Here is a 27,606-nt window from a genome sequence, read left to right as displayed (position 1 = left end):
CTGCATTATTCCATATTCCATTTAAATGTTTAAAAACAATTTCTGCTTTTCCAAGCCAACACGGCCCGGCATGACCAGGTGGTTAAGGCACTCGACTCGTAATCTGAGGGTCGCGGGTTCGAATCCTCGTCACATCAAACACACCCGCCCTTTCAGCCATGGGGTCGTTATTGACGGTACGGTCAATCCCATTATTCGTTGATAAAAGAGTAGTCCAAGAGTTGGTGGTGGGTGGTGATGACTAGATGACTAAATTAGGGCCAGCTAGCGCAAATAGCCCTTGTGTAGCTTTGCGCGAAATTCAAAACAAACAAACCAAACCAACACTAACTATACTGCCCAGATTTGTAAATGTATCAACTTCTGATTACCTCTCCATCCATAATGACTTTATCCAAATAATTTGTCGTTAAGCTTTTCGTATTTATCTTACCTTGAGCTTCATGTGCTAGTGTTTCAATCATTATTATCGTTTCTTATGTGCCATGACACAACAAAATATTTTATCAACATACTCTAAATCTTTCAAAATAATACTGGACTGAACTGATTACATTGAAAGGCATTGGATAATCTTAATTCGGGCATAGAATTTTTCGAAAACTCTTATTTCTTAAAACTACAACGTGTATTTGTGTTATAAAACAATGTGCCAATGCTTACCTTCACATGTTTGATTAGCACTGAAATCCTCTCTTCAAAGAAAGTATGTGCAAACATAAGTTCAGAATAAGATGTAATTGTAAATTAGAAAATAATCTATTTTTATTTAGGTGTATTTAAAAAAAAAATTCCCAATTATTTGTACAATTGTACTATGTTAATCTCTATGTGAGCAACATGTAAGTTGTCATACATCCACATAAATCATGACGTACGTAACCTAGAATTGTGGGACATTGCACCATATATGATTGTATGACTTAAAACATGCTCGCCCTTTCAGCCGTGGGGGCGTTATAATGTGACGGCCACTCCCACTATTCGTTGGTAAAAGAGTAGCCCAAGAGTTGGCGGTGGGTGGTGATGACTAGCTACCTTCCCTCTAGTCTTACACTGCAAAATTAGGGACGGCTAGCGCAGATAGCATTGCGCGAAGTTGAAAAAAAAAATTGACTTAAAACTAGAGTGTAGACATAATTATTCTGCCTCTCTTCTGTTTAAGACATACTATCGTGTTGTTTTTTGTGGTGTGATTTGTTTCTTCCTTATTCTAGTAGCCAGAAAAATTCGACTGTCCTAAAAACCGGCCAAATAATATAATATAGATCCGAGCAAGATTTGTGTAAAGAATAAATATCTAATTTAAAACCTAAATTACATAGCTTTTTGAGCCTTTATTTTACTCTTCGCGTTTAATTTCAATCTATCGTAAGTTCTTCGGAGCCTCTTCACATTATGGACTTCATAGTTAGTTGATGACTCTAGTTATCCCTGAGAATACAACAGAAACAAACTTATCGTCATGTGTTTGTAAGAGAAAATCTGTTTTTATAATTTTATCTAGTTCTCTGTGAACGTGATAAAACAATACATTATAAGGAATATGCAATAGAGAAACAGAGAACGTGATAAAACAATACATTATAAGGAATATGCAATAGAGAAACAGAGAACGTGATATTAAACATAATAATTATTCAATATTTACTTAATCTGCCATGTTACGATACAGGATAATCCAAAACCTCTAAAATCTCTCCAGATCTTACAAGCCTAATTCTCATTGAAGCAACAACAAAAATGCTGAGCGAGGCCAGATGGCTAGCGTATCTGGACTGTGAAAGTAAGGGTTCATGGTTCACTGCTTGTTGCCAAATTCGCGCTCCACACTTCCTAGCCATGGATCTACTATAAAAGTGACAACATATACCATTATTTGGTCAGTCAGGAAGAGCCCAAGATTTTGCCAACGTTTGTAATTAGAAACAGCTACACGTAGCTTTATGTGGCATTGCACAAAAATTCTGAAACAATCAACACAAGAAAAGAAATGAACATTCTTTATGCTAAACTAAAACATGAAAAAATACGACAAATGTGATAAAATAATTTGTTTGTTTCAAGTAAGCATAAAACTCCATGGTGGGGTGTCTTTGTTCTGCCAACCACGAACATCGAAACGCGATTTCTGGCATTGTAAATCCACAGACACCGATGTGCTACTGAAGAACGAATAATAGAGACTTGTAAACATACAACAAATAAACACTGATGCATTCTTCAACGTAAGACACGCTATAACTAATTGAATAATTCGAGCCCTACCGAGAGATAATTATTCTAGTCACATAAAAACAAACATGCTGATAAAAATTTGCTTTATGAAAGAGTGCTTGTAAGGTTTCATTTGTCTTATTCATGTACACAGTGAGGGCTACCAGAATAATTATGAACCCGTAACTTACCTTAACTCTTGTTGTTATTGAATGAATGAACAGAAATATTCAAAATAACAAATATTACATTGTATTAAATCTTCATTTTAGATCGAGTTTGTAGGTTATAGCAAATGGGGTGTAATGGTAGTGTTATGAAACATAGATAATACTATTTAAGACAAACTTAATATGCGAATAAATTGCAATGTTATACCTAGTAAGTGTTCTTCAAGCACAAAACATTTTCGCTGACAACAACACTGAAGACACATGAATGTCGAATGAATGGATGGCGATTTTCTTGCATCTTCTATAATTGAGAATGTTAAGTCAAAGAGTTGCTATGAGACAGAAGAATTTTGAATCAATAAGTAAATAAATTGTAAAATATTACACTACTGTAAAATAGCAATATTTTTTTCAAACAGTAAAAATTATACGCAATTTCCTTTTCCAAATGACATCATGCTCATTTGAACTAATTAAACACTTTTCCAATTGCCTGTGACGTATCTTTTTAGGACTATACATTGTTACTTAACCCAACTTTTCCTAATTAGCACACAGGACCCATTTAAAATTAAATACACTCTCAAATCCATATAATGCTGTTGTTCGTTGTAAAGCACAAAGATACAGAATGGGCTACCTTTGCTCTGCTCTATAGCAGGTATCGAAATCCGATTTCTAGCGTTATAAGTTCAGAAACTTACCACTGAACCACCGGCGAGGGGGAAGGGCATTTCAAACTGAAAATGAGACATCAGAAAGATTAAGATAAAGAATATATTATCAATGACCTTCGATCAAGTACAGTAATTATGTGTTTTACAACAACTTCAGACATAAGTTCCAAGTCTCATTCCAATCTATTCCAAAACACTATGTTATAAACATAAAAAAGCCATGAGATATATCGATAACAGAGCCTCTTAGAAATGCAATAGAGAAAGTTAATTTAGTATTCAGTTTTAGATTCGTGAAAGTAAACCTATAATTTACAAAACAAAAAATACATGGAAGTTATTACTATTGTATGATTTGAGATCAATTCTCTAAAAGTCGGTGTAACAGATTTACTGTTGTACATTCATTTTACTACCTACGCTTGTTTCTGTATAACTTTACAGATAGCCCATTGTATAGCTTTGTGCTTAATTCAAAACAAGAAACAAAAAACCACTCAGTACTTTCTGTAACTTTGTAAAACACTTGTATATAAACCCTCATTTGTAATAACTATTAGAAAAAAAAAGTTATTATAAATTGTATTTTTTGTTTGTATATTAAAATATATATTTTAAAAAAGAAAAAAAATGTGTATCAATCTTGCTGGCAAATAGTATATATTTGATGCATTTAAATATTTAATTAACTTTTAAATTCAAATTTCCGGTTATTTGAAATAGTAATAAAATAAATCAGAGACTCGTCCGAAAAAAAAAAATATGCAACACTGGTTAAAAACATTATGAACAACTCTAAAGAAAATTCATAACAAATTCACCAAACCTAGCACAGGAATTAGCAAAACCAAGATATCCTCTTTAAATACTTTCAAATAAATTAGTTGGTTAAAGTCCTAATAGGGGATAACATACGAGGTCTGTTCAAAAAATACGCGGACAGACGTCATAAAACAAAATGTACTGTATTTAGAAGTCACAGGTCTGGGACCCCTTCAAAGTACTCTCCTCCCCAACACACACACTTATCCCAACGGTGTTCCACCGTTCGCACAAAGCTACTCGAGGGCTATCTGTGCTAGCCGTCCCTAATTTAGCAGTGTAAGACTAGAGGGAAGGCAACTAGTCATCACCACCCATCGCCAACTCTTGGGCTACTCTTTTACCAACGAATAGTGGGATTGATCGTCACATTATAACGCCCCCACGGCTGGGAGGGCGAGCATGTTTGGCGCGACGGGTATGCGAACCCGCGACCCTCAGAGTACGAGTCGCACGCCTTAACACGCTTGGCCATACCGGGCCCATTAGAGTTAAATAAGTCAAACCTAATTTTTTCAATAATTTGAAAGTGTCTTGTATATAATATAAAAATCGGCAATGCTTTCATAAAGTGCTCTTCTAGTTTACACTTTAGCTTTGGCTTTTGGAGAAAAAGAAAAGAAGAGAATATAATGTTATGGTTCAGTACACAAAAACTAAGAAATGTAGTTAAAGTAAGAAAAAAGAACAATAAAAAAATTCATGGAATTTATCATAGGACTGGAAAACATAGCCGATTATACGTAACCGTTCCGTATGAGTGATTTTCTAAATTACGGGTCCACATTCTTCTCGTCTTCCTCCTGTCACCGAGAAGCACGGAAGATATTTCGAGTAAAATATCTTTCTGAAAGTAGTAGCGTGTATTTGGCATGAAAAAAAAATTGCGTTTCAGCCTTTACGGCCGTTGCTTTATGCATAATTGAGAAATTCAAATGTACTGTTCAAATAAATCATGCGACATTAACGTCATTTTTCATATTGATTTCCTTAGCTTCTTGGGAAAGCATTTGTTAGATTTCTTTCATAATTCATATTAAGTTTAGACATGTACAGTATTTATTACATTTATTCCACAACGGATTTCATGGCCAAGTACAGGAATAAATGTAATAAATACAGATAGCCCTCGTGTAGCTTTGCGTTTGTCATCCCCAATTTAGCAATGTTAGACTAGAGGTAAGGCAACTAGTCATCACCACCCATCGCCAACTCTTGGGCTACTATTTTACCAACGAATAGTGGGATTGACCGTCACGTTATAACGCCCCCACGACTGAAATGGCGATCATGTTTGGTGTGACGAGGATATTCGAACCCGCGATCCTCGGATTACAAGTCGAGTGCCTTAACCACCTGGCCATGCCGAGCCATAAAGTCTTGGTTTAGTTTAATTTCTCATTGAGTCTTATTTCTTTCGTTCAGTTAATCGGCGAGGAATTTCTACACTTGGCTAACTGTGTCATCCCCCCCCATGGTTCAATGATAAGCCTGCAGGCTTACTACTCTAATAATCGGTTTTTGAAACCTGTGGTGGGCAGAATATCCCGGGGCGATTCGAGTCTTGACCAATTATAAACTACCTTGTGAAGTTGTTTACCATTTAACTCACGTGTTAGCTCTTAAGATTTAATCTGTTATTTCCCTTTAAGATCTCGGCCCGGCATGGCCTGGTGGGTTAAGGCATTCGACTCGTAATCTGAGGGTCGCGGGTTCGAATCCCCGTCGCACCAAACATGCTCGCCCCCACGGCTGAAAGGAAAAATTAAGTTAAATTAAAACTAAACAAAACTGGATCTCAAAGGTTTGGTTTGTTTTGAATTTCGCGCAAAGCTACACGAGGGCTATCTGCGCCAGCCTTCCCTCTAGTCTTACACTATTAAATTAGGGACGGCTGGCGCAGATAGCCCTCGTGTAGCTTTGCGCGAAATTCAAAACAAACCAAACCTTTGAGATCCAGTTTTGTTTAGTTTTAATTTAACTTAATTTTTCTTCAACCAGCGTAATTATAAGTTACGTTTTTTTTTTTCTGATGTACCGTTTGTTTCATCTTGAGGATTCGTCACCTATACGTCTCAATCCGCTCTTGAAATCAATTCTCGTGTTTCCATAGTGTTAGCCATCATAATTTATCTCGGACGAGTTAAATTTATCTCCGATTTATTATGATACGTACATTACGATTCCAAATAGCCGGAACTTTTAATTTTAATTTAGAAGTTAACTGAATGTTAATATGCCTTAAATTTATGGCATATACCAACAAAATCAATACACACAATTTATATATTTTAATATACAAACAATAATACAATTTATAATAACGGTTATTACAAGTAATAGTTTAAATACAAGTTTTACAAACTCACAAAGAATATTCAGTCTGGAATATATCTGGTCTGGAACTGGATATTTCATCGACAGTCCAAGTCCACAACGAGCGAATTAATTCTGAGTTGATACTGTTAGACTTCACTCGATGGGTAAACTAGCTAGCTCTATTCTTGATTCGCCTTACACGTTTATAAGCTCACTTTTTCTCGAAGAAGATATCTAATGTCCTCATAGAAATACTACCGTCCAAAGTTAATTAGCTGAAGTTGAACAGTTTACAACGTTCAAAATCTATAAACATTCCTGGTCAAATATCTGCAGTTTTCCGATTAATAAGTATTTGTTACAATTATAGCTTCCGAGGTTTATAGTATACTGACTGTAGCCGCCAATAATATTCCATCTTCCCACATCGTGCGATAGCTAGCTTTAATACTCATTAGGCGAGATTCTCGTAAGTTCAACAATATTCGATGATACGCTAGTGTTTTCGTAAAACATATATTGTTGATTCTTACACTCGACAATTTTCTACAAATTTAGAGAACAGCAGGGACTTGCACAACACATATTTAACAATATACGATACATGCATTAGAGTGGAAAAAGCAACAACAATACCGAGATATTAAAATAAATGCATAATGGCAAATCCGTTACACTAGTTATTTACATCTTATGTGTGCAAACCATTCTGTAATTGGAATATCCCAACCTTATGCATTTTCACATTTAGAATTTTAAATACCAACAACAACAAGAAAACATGAGAAATTGTAAGTATGAGGAGGAAGGATGAGAAAATAAAATAAGATAAAGCTTTATAAGTTTGGTGAACTAAGATTTTTATGATGAGATACTAAAAATAGTTAAGTCAAGTGAGAACTCTCAGTACGTCTTATCGCCTCTTCCTCAGAAGTTAAAACAATAATTTCTCTGAGAGCTGCCATGTTTACTGATTGGTTTGAACTTCCGGTTAGAGCAAGTTACCTACTTAGAGTGAAACTGAAAATCAACCTGCTAATGAGTATAGCCAATTAAATATACTGAGATCATAAATGACATTTGCTAAGAAACGCCCAAGGTGAGTTTAAATGAACGATCCGGTAAATGTTGTTTCCAAGGAGAGCAACTATGAGCACTCAACAGCTTAACGCTTCCAGCAAATCCATAGTTATAGAAGCAAGTACATATTGAAACGTCTTACCAGCATTCTCGGTTGATTTCCATGAAAATAACTTTGAAAATTTGTACGTTGAAGTTAAAGCAAAGTCTTCCAACACGCTCTGCCAAGGAAATGGTGAGAAGTCGTATGGTTTAAAGTCATGCAAAGTTCAGTATAAATTTGAACTTTGAAGCATATAAGTTTCGCATCTCAGGACGGCTGGTATGGGTATTAACCTGAAGATGGCCTAAGAAGGTTGAAACGTTGTTATCTGCTTTATTTTGGTAAAAGTTGTAATATCCATACCAGCCATCCTGAGATATAATTTTACTTCAAGTGGGTTTCTCGTCATTACGAATTACCTTTTTTTTTTTGTCCGTAAACTACAGCTAGTCGTATCGACAAATATTGTACATAACATTTACGACATATAAACTACAAATCATTAGCCTATCGTGGCCATATTATGTATATACACTGAGAAGTTGATTATTGGCGTGCTTTAAACTTACATTTCTTTTCTGGAATGTTAATCATGGTTAAAACATTTACCACAAACCCTTTATAAATTGCCTTATTAGAGTTTAAAACGTTTAGAGCCCATGAATTATTGTACTCACGTGGTATTATTTCAACGTTTATTACTGTTAAAGAGTTTTTCACCCCAATGAATCACAGAAAGTATTTACTCTTATCATAGATTAATTCTTACAATATGTAACTGAAATATATGGAAATTATGGTTGTAACCTTCTCACAAAATAGAAGAGAATATATTTTTATTCGGGTATATTCAAGTGAATTTAAAACCTTTTGACATTGGCTCTTCGGTATTACTTCTTTACTCAGGCTGTCACTCACGGACAGAAATAATGCAGATGTGTCTGCTTCTGTATTTGGTCAAGAAATTCATTAGTTACTTAGTCATTACGTCTGACGTACTGGGCGAATGTGGAAATAGGCTAACAAGAAAGTCTACTTTCTCTTCCTTTTTTTACTTTTTATTAATAAGAAACTAATTATCTGATGTGTGTGACATGGCCTTCTGAGAAGTGCTATTTCAGAGTTTTAACATATACACGTCCAAGCAAACTTAGCCTAGTAATTCCCAGGTGTAGTCGTATTGTGCCACTTGCTGTCATAAACTAGAAAAGCAGGTCATCAGCGTCGAGATTTGCAACTCGCCAATCCGTAGTTAATGAAGCGTTAATATTCTCTTTTTCTTTTCGAAACCAGAGTTATCAGTATCTTTTTCTTTTGTTAAGTCAAGCATGGCTTAATAAAACTTTTCAAACATCTCTTAAGAACATTCCGTTACTGTGGTACGCACTTAACGTATTTGTTTGTTGGCCAAACGAACCATGGAATACCAAATGACATAAAAGTAAAACTCATGATTCATTTCTGTAGAATAAGCAGATGTAAGGACATAGTCTAGTAAGTGCGATTTATGACACCTCTCTATCACATATACGTGATGAGCTTACATTACTGTTTTCATTCCAAGTACACCGATAGTTTTGAGGAAGAACTATTGGAAATATTAGGCCTCGTATACATTGCATTTACTACGTTCAAAAATTAGTTTTTGAAGCATGTGTTCTTTTCAGTGATTACATATTAATGCTGATAGAAGTAGCAGGATTTATGGATGAATTTTTGCTGAACACAATGTAGTTGAAATTCTGAAGCAAATCTAAAATTAATTCTGTTTAATTGATAACCCAAAGAGGTTCATTATGAAATTAGAAAATAAATATTGTTATATACTAGGCAAAGTTACACGATAAACACACACTGACTTGTGGTATAGATATATGCGCAAAAAACAAGATGAAGTTTACCTGTTTAAAACAAAAGAGTTACCGCCATCTATACATGATAATTCCTCCAAACAGCTATTTATAAGATGAAATTGCATTTAACTTCTTGGTTGTATTCTTATTACCGAGAACTTATGAAATATCAGACTGATCCAATATAATATTAAAAATAATAAGATAAAGTTGCTTCTTTTTACTCTTCTGCAGCTATTATTGATGATTCCTCTCAAAATTTCCTTGATTTATCAGAGTATTCACTTTCATACGTGTAGTGTGGGGAAATATATTGAAAATTGGTTAATTTCTCTGATAACAGAAAATAAAATCAACGTACACATTCCTTTCGCTCTCTCTTCACCGTGTATCAAGCTCATTTTATTCACCTCTGTAATCCAAACGTACATAAGAAAAGAACCTAATTAGTTACGGCAAGTATAATAAAATAATCCGCAAAATAATCATAAAACGGACATAAAGTATATGAGCAGTCTTAAAAATCACCTAACACACTTTCAGCTAAGATAATGAAAAAATTCAATTACGAAATGCATGGCTCACGATTTCGGTTTTATTACACTTCTAAAATATTCTATTCAGACACATCTGTTGCACACTATAAAACTTCAGATTTAACCCTAAAACATATATTAATTACTTTATTTTCATTACTGTTTTGCCCTTTAGAGTTTTAATAGGCCTAGTAATTCAGTATATAAAAAAATAACCTTCAACTATTATAGTTATTATGATATCTGAAATAAAGATAGTAACGATTTCCCTTGCAGCACTTTTTTCCTTAAATAAATGATATACTTACTTCTCATTACAGGTTTACACTTTCAGCTAGTGGAGATCAATAATAAATGCAATTACTCTCTTTCTCCAAACGTAATATTACTTCACAAGTTTCTTTCTTTCTTTCCCATCCTTAAAATCATAACTTAATAATTATACTCATAGACATGAAAACGGATGTGTATGTTGTCTGATTGGGCGGTTTATGTTATACATTGGATTCTGATTTGTTAACGCCACCATCTATAGTAGAATGTTTTACATTTAAAAATACAAGGAGACAACAATGTTCGGTTAATAGTTTAAAACTCTGAGTTTAATTACGTCTTAAATTTGAGCTGAGATGTTTTTTTGTTGTTTTTTTTAATTTCGCACAAAGCTACTCGAGGGCTATCTGTGCTAACCGTCCCTAATTTAGCAGTGTAAGACTAGAGAGAAGGTAGCTAGTCATCACCACCCACCGCCAACTCTTGGGCTACTCTTTTACCAACTAATAGTGGAATTAAACGTCACATTATAACGCCCCCACGGCTGAAAGGACGAGCATGTTTGGCGTGACAGGGATGCGAACCCGCGACCCTCAGATTACGAGTCGCACGCCTTTACACGCTTGGCCATGCTGAGCCGAAAATGAGTGTGTTTTTCTTATAGCAAAGCCACATCGGACTATCTGCTCAGCCCACCAAGGGGAATCGAACCCCTGATTTTAGCGTTGTAATCAGGAGACGTACCGCTGTACTAGCGGGGGCATTGAGTTGAGATATCCCAATGTAAAACTAATTTCATTCACCTGCCCTCCCTAGTGCGAACTCCCACCACTAGAAATTGGGTTTCGATACCAATGGTGGGCAGAGCATAGATAGTCTAATATGTAGCTTTGTACTTAATTTAAAAAATATCATTTGGGGGAAAATATAATTGCTTTCTGGACTGATTGTTTTACGAATCAGTTACATAGTCCAATTGTTCACTATTGTTTTTTTTTATATAATCCCAAACTGTTTATTACAAAGAAAGAATTAAGTCCTTCCAACTACAGTATCGTAATGTTTTCAATAGATCTTATCAAAATAAGTTGAAACTTTTGGAAGTGTCACGTATACTACACATATAATTTATAGCCATCACTTGTTCCTCTTGCTGCTACAATAATGCGATAATGAAAAATAAAAATATAATAAGCTTGAACTGACGTAAGCTTCAGAAAATAAAATCTGACACATTCAGTTCTTAATATATTGCGGTGACAGATAAGCTTGTATCACTGCCTTACATATTTTTATAAATCACAGTGGCTAGAATTACAATCTTTACATTCACGTATCCTGTTTCGTAAATAACATAGAATAAAGTGTAACATGTAATCGCTTCAACACTTCGAATCTAACTCAAACTTCGCAAGATAACATCATTAATATAGTCAATTTGATACAGTTCATGAGTGAGCACTCGTCATCTTGTTTTGTTTTTTCAGAACTTGTTTTACGTCCAAGCATTATTAAGAATAAAATAACGAATTGCACAACACCTGCCTTGTCAATGTGCGTAATAGAATCGATGATTAAAAATACCAGATGGCATAAAAATATTCTTTGTGCGGTTTGATCAGTATAAAATATACTGTATGAAGTAATAACCAACATTAAAATGTTCGACAAAATGTCATGCAGTAAGAAATGTTATACGTAGCTACGAATTATGAAGCATACATTTTACAATAAAACAAGTGTAGCTGACCAATGAAACAATAAACTATAATGTATAAAATATATATTTGATGTGCCTTTATTTTTGCAAAATAGTTAAGATCTAGAACAAAACATGATTGTAAAAGAGTACCAAAAAATGTTTAAAAGAACAGTTAGAATGAAAATGAAACTGCACAAAAAATATTTTTTTAAATCACACTATAAGAAATGACTGAACGCTAGTATAACACATACAGGAACATATGTAAACAAATACTGAGACTAGGCACAGCTTGTAAATGGCTTTCAGTTTATAATAAAACTGAATAGATTTTGTAAACACAGAAAAGGTCCACAAGAAGAGCAGACATATAGTAGAAAAGTAATGTGCCTTTTATCTTTGACTGCATTGTATCAAAGTCGATTCTACAAACTTCTCCAACAATGAAAACTACTCTGAACAATGTAGAGAATGATAAAATCAGCTTACGTAAAACGCTTTCTAAGTTTCCGAGGATAATTGTGAGTATAATCCATAAATAAAATATGTTTTTGAATTCTTAATTACTCTGATTTTTACAGAAGAACTTATCCTTACAACATAGGGTTTTATAATACCCGGTTTTTGGTTTGTGTTATACTCAGAAGGCTAAAAAAATGAAAACATTACCACTTCCTTTAAAACGTTTCTACTTTGTAACAAAGCAGATTTTAGCAGTGAAGACTTACTTATTTCAAAAGTCATGTTCAATATCTTCATTGAACTTAATCGTAGGATTATTTTCATGAAGTGAATCATGAAACTGTCGCACAATATCTTTGGATTAGACGTCTCATAAATGTGACATCAACGTGATAAAACCGAAAAAGAAGGCAACACAGTGAGGTTGTAACGCTTTTCGTTCTAATCTGACCATAAAAAAAACATTATTCGAGAAGATAACTTCTAGTTGTATTATTCTTCTGTAAGGGTTTCTATATCAAAATTATAGGCTTACTGGTACTAGAATGGTACTTTGGTAACTAATATAATCATAATTTACAAGATAAAATGTACCACCAAAACCTTTGAACTTTTTTGGTTAAAAAAGAGTGAGGTACCAGTAAAGTTTGGTTACCTGTGTTCTGCCAACTGCGAGTATCAAAACCCAATCTTTAGTGTTGTAAGTCCTCGTACTTATTAATGAGCTTCCAGGAGAGGAGCCGGAGTATGGATGTAGGTGACTCTAGGCAACTTCGAATAAAATATTTCTATAACGTGCCTTGACATAAAGGTAAAACTATTTTTAACTCAAGATGTAGTATATTTCGAGATACTGTAAAATCTTGGGACGAATTTTACCTTTTTAAATCTCTTTTGTCGCAAGATAACACAAAAATCATAATGAAGACAAACAAATCAGTCTATTTTTATTTTAGAAATAAACGTCATATACTCTCCTGTTTTATATCTAAATTTTATAGTCCTAAAGATCGGAGGCTCTAATAAAATAATTTGTTGTTTTCTATTTAAAATAAAAATAAATCGGTAAGAACGTCAAGTATGTAAATTAAATTTGAATGAGCCTTCAGAACACCATGTTAGCAGACGAGAGACTGTTACCAACGGTTTGACAACGTATAGTGCAATTACAATATCAACTTCAATGTTTGTGAAATAAGTAAAAATAACATGACCTACCAGTGGGGTAGAACACCTATGTTTGTGAAACAGATAATATTTAAACCAAATAAAAAGTATTTAGAAAATGCTAAATGTAGATGTTTTATTCGCATTATCATTTGTTAGTCCTTTACGGATTTCGAATCCTACTTGTTCAAGCACAGGGGTAATGACAAGTTGTATGTTATGAATCATATATTTATGATTTCTACTTCGTCAGTAAGTAGGATCTGGCAAAATCAGTGTTTCGAGAATATTTTTAAACAGTTTTTCTAAATGTAATTTTCTTTTAAGTTGTCAAATCTAAGTTTTCTTTTAAATGTACTCTCCCATCGAAGACATTGTAACAGAGTCCAACTAATTCAAAACATGGGAAAATATTTGTACTTGAATTCTTGGAAGGGGCTGAGCGATTTTATACTGAAAATCATGACACGTAGTACTGCCAATTGACTGTGTGACTTTAAATTTAATCAATCATAAAAAATGTTTAAAATTCGAGATACTTTGAAACAGATTCGTTAACAAATGATAAAAGAAAAAATTAATTATCTGCATAGAATACTTAAATATGGCATAAAGAAAGGTCTGATTCAACCGCTTGTTCTGATACCATCGGAAATCACTAAAAGGATTTTAATGCGAGAAGTTAATTTGTCTTTCAGATTTACCATTAATTTGAACTTGGTTTCGCTGTAAACATACAGAAGTTTTGAACCATATGTTACTCATCGAATACCATACTATATTGGATAGCAAGAAAGCTGTACAGCTTTAACAATTGTAATATGTTCTAGAATAATAAAATATTTAAACACGACATACGGGCCTAAATACTCATGTCAAGTCTTTATCGAATACAATATCACATCAAACAAAATATATGACTCTTAAACACTCGTATCATGTACTCATCCAATACTATATCACAGCTGAACTGAGCTATATAGCTTTAACTACACCAAACCATTCGTAATTCTAATAATATATCACATCAAAACAGAATTACATGTCTCTACAATTCCCTATATCATGTGTTCATCTAATAAAATATCACCTAATATAGCTGCTACACGACAAAGAAAACTAATGGCTAACAAAAATCCTTTGTAAGTCAAAATTAACTGTTTAAAACAAAGCAGAGAAAGTATGCTCCCAAGATAAAAGTCATGGCCCTCATTAAATCCCACGCTCGAAGGCTAGGGCTAATACGTGCCGGGTTTAGAAGTCTGAAAGAAGAAAACAATGAAAAGGAGATCACGACTTACTCTGAAAACGTCCCATAACCTGTTTGGTCTAGTAGTTTTATTTTCTTCTGTTGGGTCTTGACCTCGAGCTAGCTCGATTTTATGATGCAATTATTTCCGTAGTTAGGGTTAGCTGATTAGTCACGATCTCTTATTACCATTTTATGGTCGATTTTGTACAGATTTTATAGTACAATGGCCCTCTGATAAAGGTTTTTTTAACGAATTAGCGATGGCTTAAGTGTCTAAATATGGTGTATAAAAATGAATATCTTTTTTTTTCAAAAGTCGCTTGTGTTTTTTATCTGCACTCACTGACATTTTCATTTCACATTATTTCAAAATTGATTGATTAAGCGCGTTTTTACGACAGAAGTTTTATTATATTTTCATTTAGTTTTATTGCTTTGTATATTTTATACTTCCAAGTAGAATATTAAACTCTGTCATTACTTAATAGTTGTTAGACAAGCAGGAAGTTTTTTCGTCATTTTATTTACGTAGATGCATCTGGCAATTCACAACCAGGCTTGAACTGGGGAGAAAATATCTCCTTAACTTTATTAGACGAATGAACAATTTTTATCTATGCAAAATGTTTTTGGTAAATTCTCATATGAACCTCATGTTCAAAGGGACCTAAGCCTTGAAGACGACGTGATTTATATACTTTCGGTTAGAACTTCGGTTCCCACGAATTTTTAGTCGTTAATCCATTTCAAACATCCTCCAAACTCAGCAACGTAATCTGTTCTAAAGTGTTTTTCAACCGGCACATTCGACTCGGCATGGCTAAGTGGTTAAGATACTTAACTCCTAATTCGAAGGTCGCGGGTTCGAATCTCCCTCCCGTCAAACATGCTAACTCTTTCAGCCATGGGGACGTTATAATGTGACAGTGAATTCAACTATTCGTTGATAAAAGGGTAGCCCAAGAGTTGGCAGTGGGTGGTGATGGCTAGCTGCCTTCCCTCTAGTCTTACACTGCTAAATTAGGAACGGCTAGCGGAGATAGCTACTGCGAGTAGTTTTGCGCGAGATTCAAAATAAACAGGCACGTTCAACTTTACTAGACACGAATTCTTGGCTGCCAAACTTGCGACACTAGGTTTGTAAAACACAGCGTTAAATAGTTACCACATATTATTAGGAAGAAAGTATAAATAATCAAAAATAACTTGGAAGAACTGGTTATAACACAAACTCTGATTGTGCATTTAGAGAAAAAGCAATTATTCAAAACTAATTGTATTTGTAACGTATTCAACTACCATTTACTCTTTAAACTGAAGGTGACTGACTTCTCAATATATTAAACTTATTCACATTTCATTAAAATATCAGTATATAAAAATTAATAGCTAATTAACATCATGTTTAAAGAAATATTTTAAACTGATATGTTTAAGATTGTTGTTGTAAAACTCGTGGCATCGTAACTAAACAGACGAAACATAATTTTAATAAAGTTCCTTCATTATGATCCCACATGATTCAGGCTGAAACTCGGTGGATAAATTATTATTTTTTATTTAAAAAATAGTATGTAGTTTATATTTGACAACGATGAAATATCACATGTCTAGGAAGAAGCCAAACTTTTATTTATAGACTAAGAAAAATCCTAATAGCCTAAGTTAACTATAACTACTGTTTCATGTTTTATAGTATGAAAACAGTTAACATATATTTAAGTCTAATTTCACCAAATTTTCTGATATTATATGTCTAACTGATCTTATCTTACAAAAGTAATGACTACTAGTACCCTAACCTTGTATATTATGGCTTCGCTTTTTACAACGACCCAACACCCTCTGGTAGTCAGAGTGACCGACCCACAATCTGATGGCCACGGGCTCGAATTCCGGTCGCATCAAATATGCTTGCCCTTTTAATCCGTGGAAGCGTTATAATGTCACTCTCAATCCCACTATTTGGTTGGTTAAAGAGTAGCCCAGGAGTTGGTGGTGGATGGTGATGCCTCACTGTCTTCCCTTTAGTCTTTCAAGGCTAAAATTAGGGACGGCTAGTGCAGATAGCCACTCGTGTAGTTTTGCTCGATATTCAAAACAAAATAAACCAAAGCTTTTCCAATGTGCATAGTGGCGTCATCTAGTGATTCATAACATTATGTATTGCAAGATAAATGATCAGTACACAGCAACGTTAAATATATGGGTTTGATATTAGCGGTAAGCGCAGCACAAATAGCTCATTGTGTAGCTTTGTGCTCAACAAAATACAAGCACTATTCTTTACGATAAATCTACGAAAGGTAAGCAACATCATCAAAATACTTTGGTCTTGAAATAGAAAGAGAGAAAAAACACTGAATTTCCATCTGTAATTTCAACTTTTGCGTTGAAATACACGGGATTAACAAAAACGTGTATACTTTTTATTACTTACCTTACTTCATTTAACTTATAACACAAAATAATGCAAGTTATTTGTGCTAAAGAAATATTTATGAGAATAAATGTGAGAAGGTGTCAATCCTTTCAAACTTACAATGTCAAAGATTAAAATAATTCTTGATGAAGCCTGATAAACAATACTTTTTTATACATGCTTTTTGAAATTGGCTTTTTATTTTCAATTTTCAATATTAGTTAAACATAAATGTTATTAAGAGATACATTTGTATTTACAATTGTTTTAGTGTAGTCTCCAGTGGCTCAGCGTTGTGTTTGTGGACTTACAACGCTAAAAACCTGTTTTCGATACCCATGTTGGGCAGAGCCCATTGTGTAGCTTTGTACTTAATCACAACTAATTAATCTTTAGTTAAAAAAATTCATAAAAATAATTGTTTCACTGTAAGTTATTGAAAATAAAGTAGAACTCTTGAGTAATGGTGACACACATTTTGAGTGAAAATAAAACAGTCTACAGTTGATTTTGTCACGCTAGTTAACATGTCTCACAAATCTATCTGTTATATACTAAATTTTAGCGTATAAATGAACAAAAATGTAAAAGAAAAGGAATAGTATGGTTTTTAATCTGGAAATACAAATGAAGGTAGAATACACCCATGGCACACATCAGAATATTCGAAGATGATGATTTCTGCAATTAACTGACATTCTTCCTCGTAGAATTCCACCTTAGAGTTAAGAAATTAAATACTTCAAAGTCTTACATTTCAAAATTTATTAGAAATAATTTGATATAAAAGCATACCATGCGTTTTCTACCTTCTTAGCTTGATATAGAATGTTTTGAACCTATTCAGCTATTCTGTGAACGAACAGTTTTCACAAAACATGGTCAAAGAATTCATTATGCTGCTTTTGTTCTAGCTTATCTAGATTATCTAGATAACCTTAAGTTTATTCAGCTTAGAATAGGATATCAAATTCAGCAAAAATAACTATTCAGCATCCAAAGTGAGTTAACACAATGGGTGTGTATTTCAATAACAATTTTTCATTTTGTTTTTCCACACCTGTCTTTTATCTTATTGTCTCAAAGACAGTTACTCAGAAAACTTGGAAATATTTCGCAATAAGTATCTTGCTTAATTTATTGTTATTCTGCAAAGACAGCATATTAACTCTGAGGCAACGAATTCAGCCCGAAACTACAACAAAGATAATACGATTGATTGATTGATTGATATAGTGTTTTATGGCACAAAGCAGCTAGGCTATCAGCGCTAAACGTCCAGTAAAAAGGTAAAAATAAATTAAATGTAGTAAAATACATAAAAGGAAATGAAGATAAAACAAAACATCATTGAAAAACAGATAAAGCATAAAACCAATGTTGACACCTAGTCTACAATGTTAAGAGAGAAAGCAGAGTAAGAGAAGTTGTAAAGTACTTACTCTAGCAAAATGGTAATGATCATAACCCGCCAGAAAGACTAACAGGTAAGTTCAAGAACCACCGTCAGTCACCTGAAGTTGGTCTTTCCAGTCCTGGTGTCGAGTTATTCAATGTTCTGGCCATTTTTCAATGTCAAATTGAACTAGAGAGAATGAGACCCTGAAAAGGGAACCACAATTAAAAAGGTGTAATGAATAAATATCAAACACTTAAATGAAATTAAAAAGATTAATGACCATTAAAAAACTAAAAAACTTTATCAAAGTGGACAGTGTCACCATCACCAATAACACTGTTACAGACGAACCCTGGGACAGAACATGTTTAAAATAGTGCCGTCGTTGAGAGTCGTAACGATGGCAAGAAAGTAAAATGTGGCTTACAGTGATTTGAGTGTTACACAAACTACACACTGGTGCAACTGTTCCAGATAAAAGAAAATGATGAGTTAAAAAACTGCGACCAATGCGTAGTCTAGTCAGAACAATTTCCTCCTTCCGAACCTTACGGAAGCTAGACGGCCAAATCCCAATATAGGGTTTTACTTGAAAAAGCTTGTTGTCACGTTGCTCACTCCAAGTGGACTGCCAGCTGGCATGGAGCCAAGCCTTGAATACAGGTCCATAGTCCATGTAAGGAATAGGCACAGTGGTGATAGTGCCAAAGCAGATAGATTTAGCTGCCGTGTCTGCAAGCGCATTCCCGCGAATACCAATGTGGCCCAGTATAGGTGAAAACAGGGTGTAAGCCAACGTGAAGTGATTCCAAGGCCAGTAGAGAACTAAGCGAGTCAGTATAAATAGTGCAGTCGGAGTACTGCTCAGCTTCAATATGATCCAGGGCAAGAGATATGGCGTACAGTTCAACAGTGAACACAGAAGCTGTAGAGAGGATTCTGCATGCAACCACCGAACCGCAACAAACCATGGCAGAGCCCACAGAATTATCTGATTTGGAACCATCTGTACAAATTGGAATGGAATGGTTGTTCGAAAGATGTTCAGTAAATAAAAGACGGTACTTCCAATCGGAAGTATCTACCTTTTTCAGATAACTTAAAGAAAGATCACATTTGTGGGCTGTAATAAGCCATGGGGGGATGGGCTGACCAGTGGATTCTGCAATGTTATCCAAGGACAGACCCGATTCATCCAATTGCGCCTGGATGCGAAGGCCGAAAGAAGCAATAGCAGATTGTCTGTTTTAAAAAAGTAAGGCCCACTGCGGAAGGAAAACACATCCCCAGGTGGGATGCTTTGGTAAGGAACGAAGTTTCGAAGAATACAGTAAAGACAGTTGCAAACAGCGAAGGTGCAGAGAAGGTTCGTAAGATTCCACGTATAAGCTCTAAACTGGGGAGGTGCGAAAAGCCCCAGTGCAGAGTCGAAGTCCTTGATGATGAATGGGGTCCAGCATCTTTGAAGCCGAGGGTCTGGCAGAGCCATAGACCATTGATCCATAGTCGAGTTTTAAACGAATAAGAGCACGATATATCTTTAACATAGAACATCGATCCGATCCCCAACTGGCAGTAGAGAGGACACGGAGGATGTTCAGTGATCTTGTGCATTTGACCCGTAGCTGCTTTAAGTGTGGTATAAAGGTCAGCTTACGGTCAAAGATAAACCCCAAGAACTTGGTCTCAGGGAGCATTGGCAGCGAAACTTCACCGATACGAAGTTCAGGATCAGGGTGAATACCTCATTGGCGGCAAAAGTGCATGCAAACGGTTTTAGAGAGAGAAAAATGAAAGCCGTTCGCCGTAGACTATTGAGAGAAGTTTGTAATTGCCGCTCAATATATCTCATGTTCGACGACTGACACGAGATGTGAAAGTCGTCGACAAACAGCCCATTCGCAACAGTGAGAAGGAATTGTTCAGTGATGGCATTTATCTTTATACTAAAAAGTGTGACACTCAATACACAGCCTTGAGGGACTCCAAGTTCCTGTACAAAGGAACGGGAAAGTGTCGAACCACACGAACTTGGAATCTCCTGTCCATTAAAAAATTTTTAATAAACATGGGTAGATGGCCACGTAACCCACATGCATGGAGGTCTCGCAAAACGCCATACCTCCATGTTGCGTCATAAGCCTTCTCAATGTCAAAAAATATTGATACAAGATGTTGGCATTTGAGAAAGGCTTCTCTGATTGATGTTTCAAGTCGAATTAGGTGGTCTGTGGTGGAGTGATGTTGTCGGAACCCACACTGGGTTGGCGAGAGGAGGTTGTTTGATTCGAGGAACCAAACAAGACGAGCATTAACCATTCTCTCTAATGTCTTACAGAGACAGCTCGTCAAAGCAATTGGACGGTAGTTTGAAGGAATGTTGGGAGCTTTCCCAGGTTTAGAGAAAGGTAAGATAATAGCCTGGCACCAGGCATCAGGAAAAACATTCTCCTGCCAGATCCGGTTAAAAACAATTTGAAGAATATCAAAAGAAGCATGAGAGAGATAGCGCAGCATGTCATAGTGTACATCATCAGGCCCAACAGATGTACTGCTAGACCGATGAAGGGCCATTTTCAGTTCCATCAGTGTAAAGGGACAATTATAGTCAAAGAGGCAGCCAGTTTGAAAGGAAAGAGGTGAACGAGTCTTGATGGCCAAGTAGGTGGAGGAACAAGCAAAAATGCTAGATATCCGGCAAAAGCTTTCACCTAGAGTATCGGCGATGCTCCGGACATCAGTTACCTCTTAGCCATCACAGAGTAAGATGGAGAGGGGGACAGAATTATAGTGCCCACTGACCTTTTGAATCCCGTCCCATATGACTTTGTAACTGGTGGTAGAAGATATGCTAGTTGTGAACTTAATACAAGATTCCTTCTGGCTTTGACGTCGTACCCACCTAGCATGTGCACGGGCCCGTTGGAAAGCGATGCGGTTCTAAAGTGTGGGATATCTACAGAAAGTATCCCAGGCCAGTTTTTGTGCCTTCCGTGCCAAGTGGCAAACAGGATTCCACCACGGACGAGGATATCGTGGAAAACGTGTCGAGGTTTTAGGATTACACCGAGCAGCTGCTTGTATAATACAGTCAGTTACCACTGCCACACAGTCGTCTATTGATAGCTGATTCACGATGGCAGGATCAAGTTCTGCGAGAGCAGTGAAAGTGGACCAGTCTGTCTGATCCAGCTTCCACCGGGGCACGCGGGTAGGGTGGCATCGACCACGACCAGTCTCTCAAAAGTATAGGAAAATGATCACTACCTAGTGGATTATTGTCAACCCTCCATGAAAAATGGGAAAATAATGAAGGGGAGCAAACCGAGAGATCAATAGCGGTAAAGGATTGACTAGGTGTGTGAAAATAAGTGGAAGAACCAGTATTGAAAAGAGAAAGATTGTGATCAGAGAGCATACACTCTACACAGCGACCCCTCTTATCAATAACAGCACTTCCCCAGAGGGGATGGTGTCCATTAAATTCCCCCAGGATTAGAAAGGGAGACGGCAACTGTTCAACGAGAGCATCAAGGTCTGATTGATCATATGTCTCTCCAGAGGACAGGTAGAGAGAACAAACAGTGATGTTATGACCCAATGAAACGCGGATGGCTATGGCCTCCAAGGGTGTGTTGAGTGACAAAGACAGGGTGGGCACATGCTGATCAACCGATAGTGCCAACCCTCCATGAATTTGTCCATCAAACAGCCTGTCATTTCTGTACAGAGAAAACTGCTGAATGGTGACTGTCTCAGCAGGTTTTAGAAATGTTTCTTGTAAAGAAAGACATACAGGACGGTAGGAAGCAATCAGTGTTTTGATATCATCCAGATTAGAACGTAAACCTCGACAGTTCCATTGTATCAAGGTGGCCATTTTTAATGACGGGAAGGCGAAGTGGCTGGAAAATCCTTCTGTTTATGACCACGTTTTTTTTTCTTACTCTTCTTATTCGGAGGAGGTCTATCGACCTCCATGGATCCTGCCCATGGAGGTCAAAAGGCTTTTCATTTGTTTTGAAAACGATTCTCTTGGAGGCATAGAGAGATCTGTTTGCTCTCCTACTGTAGTTGTGGAACGAAGTGCAGCAGCGTTTGTCCGAGATGGAGTGGTGGACAGCAATTTCCGAGCCTCAGGATAACTAATGTTTTGAGCCGTTTTCAAACGCTGCACCTCTTTTCCTCCAACCATTTTGGGCAAGAACGAAAGTAGGAAGGGTGGGAACCATTGCAGTTGACACAATGTGGTTCCGTGTGACACTCATAGACATCGTGGTCCTTGCCACCACAACGAGCACACGTCAGGGAACCACGACAGGACGTCTTTGAGTGGTCGAACCTCTGACATTGGAAACATCGGAGATGGTTTGGAATGTACGGCCGTACCATGCAAATTAGATAACCTGCCTTGATGGTGGCAGGTGCACGTGGTGATGTAAATGTCAAAATGAGGATATCTGTCGGCACTGTAACTCCATCTTTGCGAGTGAAGATATGCCTCACTGCAGAAACTCCTTGAGTGGAGAAACCAGCGAGAATCTCTGACTCGGGAACGTTCTTCAAATCCCTCTTAACAATAAATCCTCGTGATGAATTCAAGGTAGCATGAGGAGTAACTTCAATAGGTACATCCCCATTTATATGCAAAAACGGCTCGTTTGGGCTGAGAAAACACTTTACATAGAAGAGCGAACAACGTTTCGACCTTCTATGTAAAGTGTTCAGCCCAACGAGCTCTTTTGATCTCAACAAGTGGGTTTCTCGTCATCACTAGGTACATCCCCAATTGCCTTTGTATTCAAGAAGAGTTCATTGTGTTGAGATGTGGATGTTTCAACCAATATGTCACCAGATCGAAGTTTCTTTACTGACTTTGGAGAGCCAGCAAGTCCGTCTAGTCCCTTCTGAATAAAAAAAGGGGACATTTGCTCTAAAGGTTTTTCTGAAAGAGAATGTAATATAAGAAAATGGGGTACAGGTGTTACAGATGTTGAAGATTGCTGCTCAGAGTCTTCAAGACGTGGTCGTTTACTTGTTGACTGTTTTTCACTATTTTATTTAATTTTTTTGTTGGAGGATCCATAGGAAAAAAGGAAAATTTCGGTACCCACTGACCCCACCCACCATGGAGCCCTACGAGGAGACGTACTACAATGTCATGCAAGGACATTGCAGCAACGCCAGGGTTTTGTGAGCACTATACCCAAACACCAGCATCAAACACAATGTCCACAACACCCGTTGAGAACTTCCGACACTGGTATTTGGTTGACTTTAGCCCAAGTGGACCAGCCGATTGATTCAAGGGGCCATCCAAAGGCCGTCCGTCTACAGGAATTCAACGCCAAAGTGGTGTGTTAGGATTGGACCCCTCAACCACCAGGATCTTCTCCTCCCCTTCACGGGTCGTCACGCACGCAAACACGTGGGTAGATGTTTATATCTCAAAGAAGGTGAACTGAAAGAACAGAACCTTCCCTGGGAGGTCCCCTCACTACGTACAGGAACCCACACCGAGGGGAGATAATACGAAGGAGACAACTTTGGTGTTATGACCACAGGGCATCTTGTTATGGATTTTTCTGTTAAGATGTGTGTATAGCTTTTTACTCACATTCTTGTGTTGTCAAATTTAAAAAGGCTTAATGTATAAGTAAGTGACGTTTTAAACAACTCAAAGGAGTTATGATCAAGAGGAAGATTATTCATTAATGGAAGACAATTTTCTGACAGAAGTGTCGAATCTACAAAAAGTCTTTTCTTAGATGTTGGATTTTGCTGAAGCTATGAAGGTTCATGATGTTTTTACGTTGAAATTGTTCACGTACAAAGGAGAACCATCAGTGTTTGGTGTACTCAGAATGATTGTTCACATTCTTCACCTAACATCAGTGTCAAAGAAGACCAATTGACTGAAGTATCTGGTGAGTAGCAGACTGAATGGGGTGATCTGTATAGAACTTCTAGGCTTTCATCACCTCGAGTAACTCAATGCCAGATCTGATTGAACCTATTTAAGAATGGCAAAAAGAGTCTAGAGGTGCTAGTGAATGGTCTTAACCAACAATCTGAGCTGTACGTGAGATGGTGAACTATGGGGTGGTAGTGAGACTCACTGAGTCCATGAGGAATATTATCAGGATAATCATGGATTACAGAGTAGCTTAAGGCCATGCAGACACGATATATGAGCTGCCAATTGTAACTCACTGCTTTGACATCCAGTACAATGGAGCAATACTTATTAGAGGGTTGAAGTCCCTGAGCATGCCTATAGTTCATACTCATGTTGTCGAGGACATTTGAAAAGTTATTGCTAAGTCTTAACTTGGTGAAAAGTGAATCAGTTCATCGAACCAAGGTTTGGAAAGAAGATACAACAGAAGAAATTTACACTTACGTGCAAAATCTGTACCACCTTCACAGTAAGGCTTACCCTGCGATGACTTCAACAGATTGTGAGCATGTCCTCACTGATAAGTTTGTGTAATACATACCTAGTGAAATAATGAGCCATCACATAAGTGTGACAGATCTTCACTAACGATTTCACTTTTGAAGGAGAGCTAACAACAAGTAATGAACATTGTCTTCACAGTTATTGAAAACTAACAAAGACCAGATCGGGCCTGTGCACTTGCAGAAGGAAATGCAAAGGAAGCTACATTTGGGTTTTAATTTATTTTCTTAAAGACCTTCTTTGTACCTCGTGTTGTTTATTCATTTATACATTCAGAGTTGTACGATGTTCTGAAGCAGGATATTCAACAAATATATAAGCTCTCATGTCTGGTGAGATATGCCATCTGCATTAATTCCATTTTACAATAAACTAGTTCTTTTCAAATGTGAAATGTGCTACATTTTGGGGTTTTGAAGATTTTTGGCTGTTGTAAGAACACATGATTGACTTGAATAGTGAACTCCCTACCATGCAAGTAGTGCTTGACTAATGCTGCAACTGCATGCAGCTCCTTTTTCTTGTGCAACATTGCCACTTTCAAGTTGGTAATCTATGATTTACATATAGAAATGCATATTCAGAAAACCTTCATGAACATTTGATAGCAACATTCTGATTGCAAAATCACTAATATGTGTATTCAACACCAAAGCATTAATTAAAGCAAAATTTACTGACCAAGAAGCTTTCTCTATATCTTTAATACATGTAACTTTGAATCACCTATAGGCAGCACTAATATATATGTATGTAATTTTAAAAATATGGGTCACACATGTTGGTAATATGATTAAAAATTGAGAAAGCTATGTGATTTATTATTTTTTTAAATTTTAGTTACCAGGTGAACTTAGGCCTTAATTGCTGAAATCTTTGCGGGATAAGTGGTTATTTCAGCTATGTGTCTATGTAACCACTAAATTTCATCTGTGTGAATAATAAGAAGAATCTTTTTGGATCTACTTTTCTTAACTCTGAAACACCATGCTTACAATATCAACAACAGCTTGAAACGTAGATAAACACAAGTATGTTAAACCTATCGATGAGTAACACTTTCCACTTCAAGACACGATGAGGGTTCCATGATTAATGACTTACATTGCTTGTCTCTGAATGGTTTTAGGGATAATTCTATAAACCAGTAGCTACCCACTAAGTCAAGTATGCTGAACATAAAACTATTTCCACTGTATCCAGAGATTCATCATTTATTACAATGGAAGGAGAACGATCCACATCACTCCATTCATCTCACTAATGTTAATAGAGAACCTTGACATTATTCCTTGTCTCTTAATCCCTAATTAAGATTACTAAGAGTTTTCTGAAAGTTGTATTGAAATACACTTTATTTCAACACCTATAATACTTGTGTGCTCCAAGGAAGGCGATATGATGGCTGATTTATCAGACTGAATCGCTTTTGACTATGAGATGTTTGTCATTTTTACTTAGCCATATGATCCAATAAATACCTCAGCAAAATCTGGCAACAAATCACACATACTGAGCTTTTGTCAATGCTCTACTTTGAAGTTATTTACACAGTTTTACAAACAATGATCTCAGGTGTTGTGATAACTTTGGGGTATAGTAAGGTTGGAGCAATAGTAGCTTTATGGTTGTTTTCTGTTACTTCTCCTTTCCTTCATATACTATGCCAATAACTATTCCAACTTGTGGCTTACTAAGTTCGTTTATAATTGAAAATTATCTCTGGTATAAGTCTAAAATATAGTAGGATAACTATGTGGATTATTGGAACTTCGTTTCAGAGTAGAAAACTGTGAGCTTCATGTAGGATTTTTTAATGAAGAGAGCATAAACCTCAATTTGCAGAGGTTCATAAAACATCACTTATGCATTAGAAGGAACAATGATTTGTTCATATACATTCACTTAAATAGTCCACTCTGTTTGGCTGATATTAGCTGCAGATCACATCTGTTACAGATTGTTACGTTTTATAATTGATTTCGGACGATTCTCCGATTTATTATGTTATGTATGTTAACGTATTACTATTTCAAATAATCGAAAATTTGAATTTAGAAATCAATTAGCTGTTGCTATGTTTCAAATTTATGGTGTTCGTCAACAAGATTGATGCACACAGTTTTCTGTTTTTTAACATAAACTTATTTTAATATACAAATAAATAAAAATACAATTTATAATAACGGTTATTACTAACACTTATTAAAAATGGTGGTTTATAAGCAAGAGTTTTACAAACTTACAGACAATAGTGGTCTAGAAATGAATATTTTATCGACGATACAGGTACACGAGAGCAAATTAATTATGAATTGGTGTTGTCATACTTCGCTTAAGCTAGCTGGTTCGGTTGTCACTAAAATAAATGTATAACAGTAAATCTGTTACAAAATTAATATAAGATGTTGAAATACTTCTTTATAAATCAAGATGTTTCAGGGAGTTTTTATTTGAAACGCCTTAAGAAATTGCCCAAGTCCTTTCAATTATTTATCAGAAAATTAGTAGGTTGATCACCTTCATCTGACTACCATTAAACTGCAGCAAGTGTCTTTCAGATAGCTAGTTATAAATTCTGATCAGTAAATTGATAAATCACTCTAGTAAACATGTCATCTTGCTACTCTGCTCAGTATTATACGCCAAATGACTTCTAACTTCAACATTACAATTCTCTTGCTAAAAGAGTTTATGGCAACACAAATGACCCTCAGTCTTTTATCAGTTGCTCTCTGAACCATCT

General features: G+C 35.9%; 1 protein-coding gene across 1 annotated transcript in view; it reads right to left on the bottom strand.

Annotated features, from left to right (window-relative positions):
• Positions 1–16,613, bottom strand: part of LOC143238907 (interference hedgehog-like) — a 115,667-nt gene extending 99,054 nt beyond the window's left edge. Inside the window, exon 1 of the mRNA XM_076479553.1 lies at positions 16,379–16,613. The gene's annotated coding sequence lies outside the window, so the exon portion shown is untranslated. The remainder of the gene's footprint in view (positions 1–16,378) is intronic.
• Positions 16,614–27,606: the final 10,993 nt, after the last annotated feature.

The sequence above is a fragment of the Tachypleus tridentatus genome, chromosome 13, assembly GCF_004210375.1.
Source record: "Tachypleus tridentatus isolate NWPU-2018 chromosome 13, ASM421037v1, whole genome shotgun sequence".
NCBI lineage: Eukaryota > Metazoa > Arthropoda > Merostomata > Xiphosura > Limulidae > Tachypleus > Tachypleus tridentatus.
This window is presented reverse-complemented; position numbering and strand designations above follow the sequence as displayed.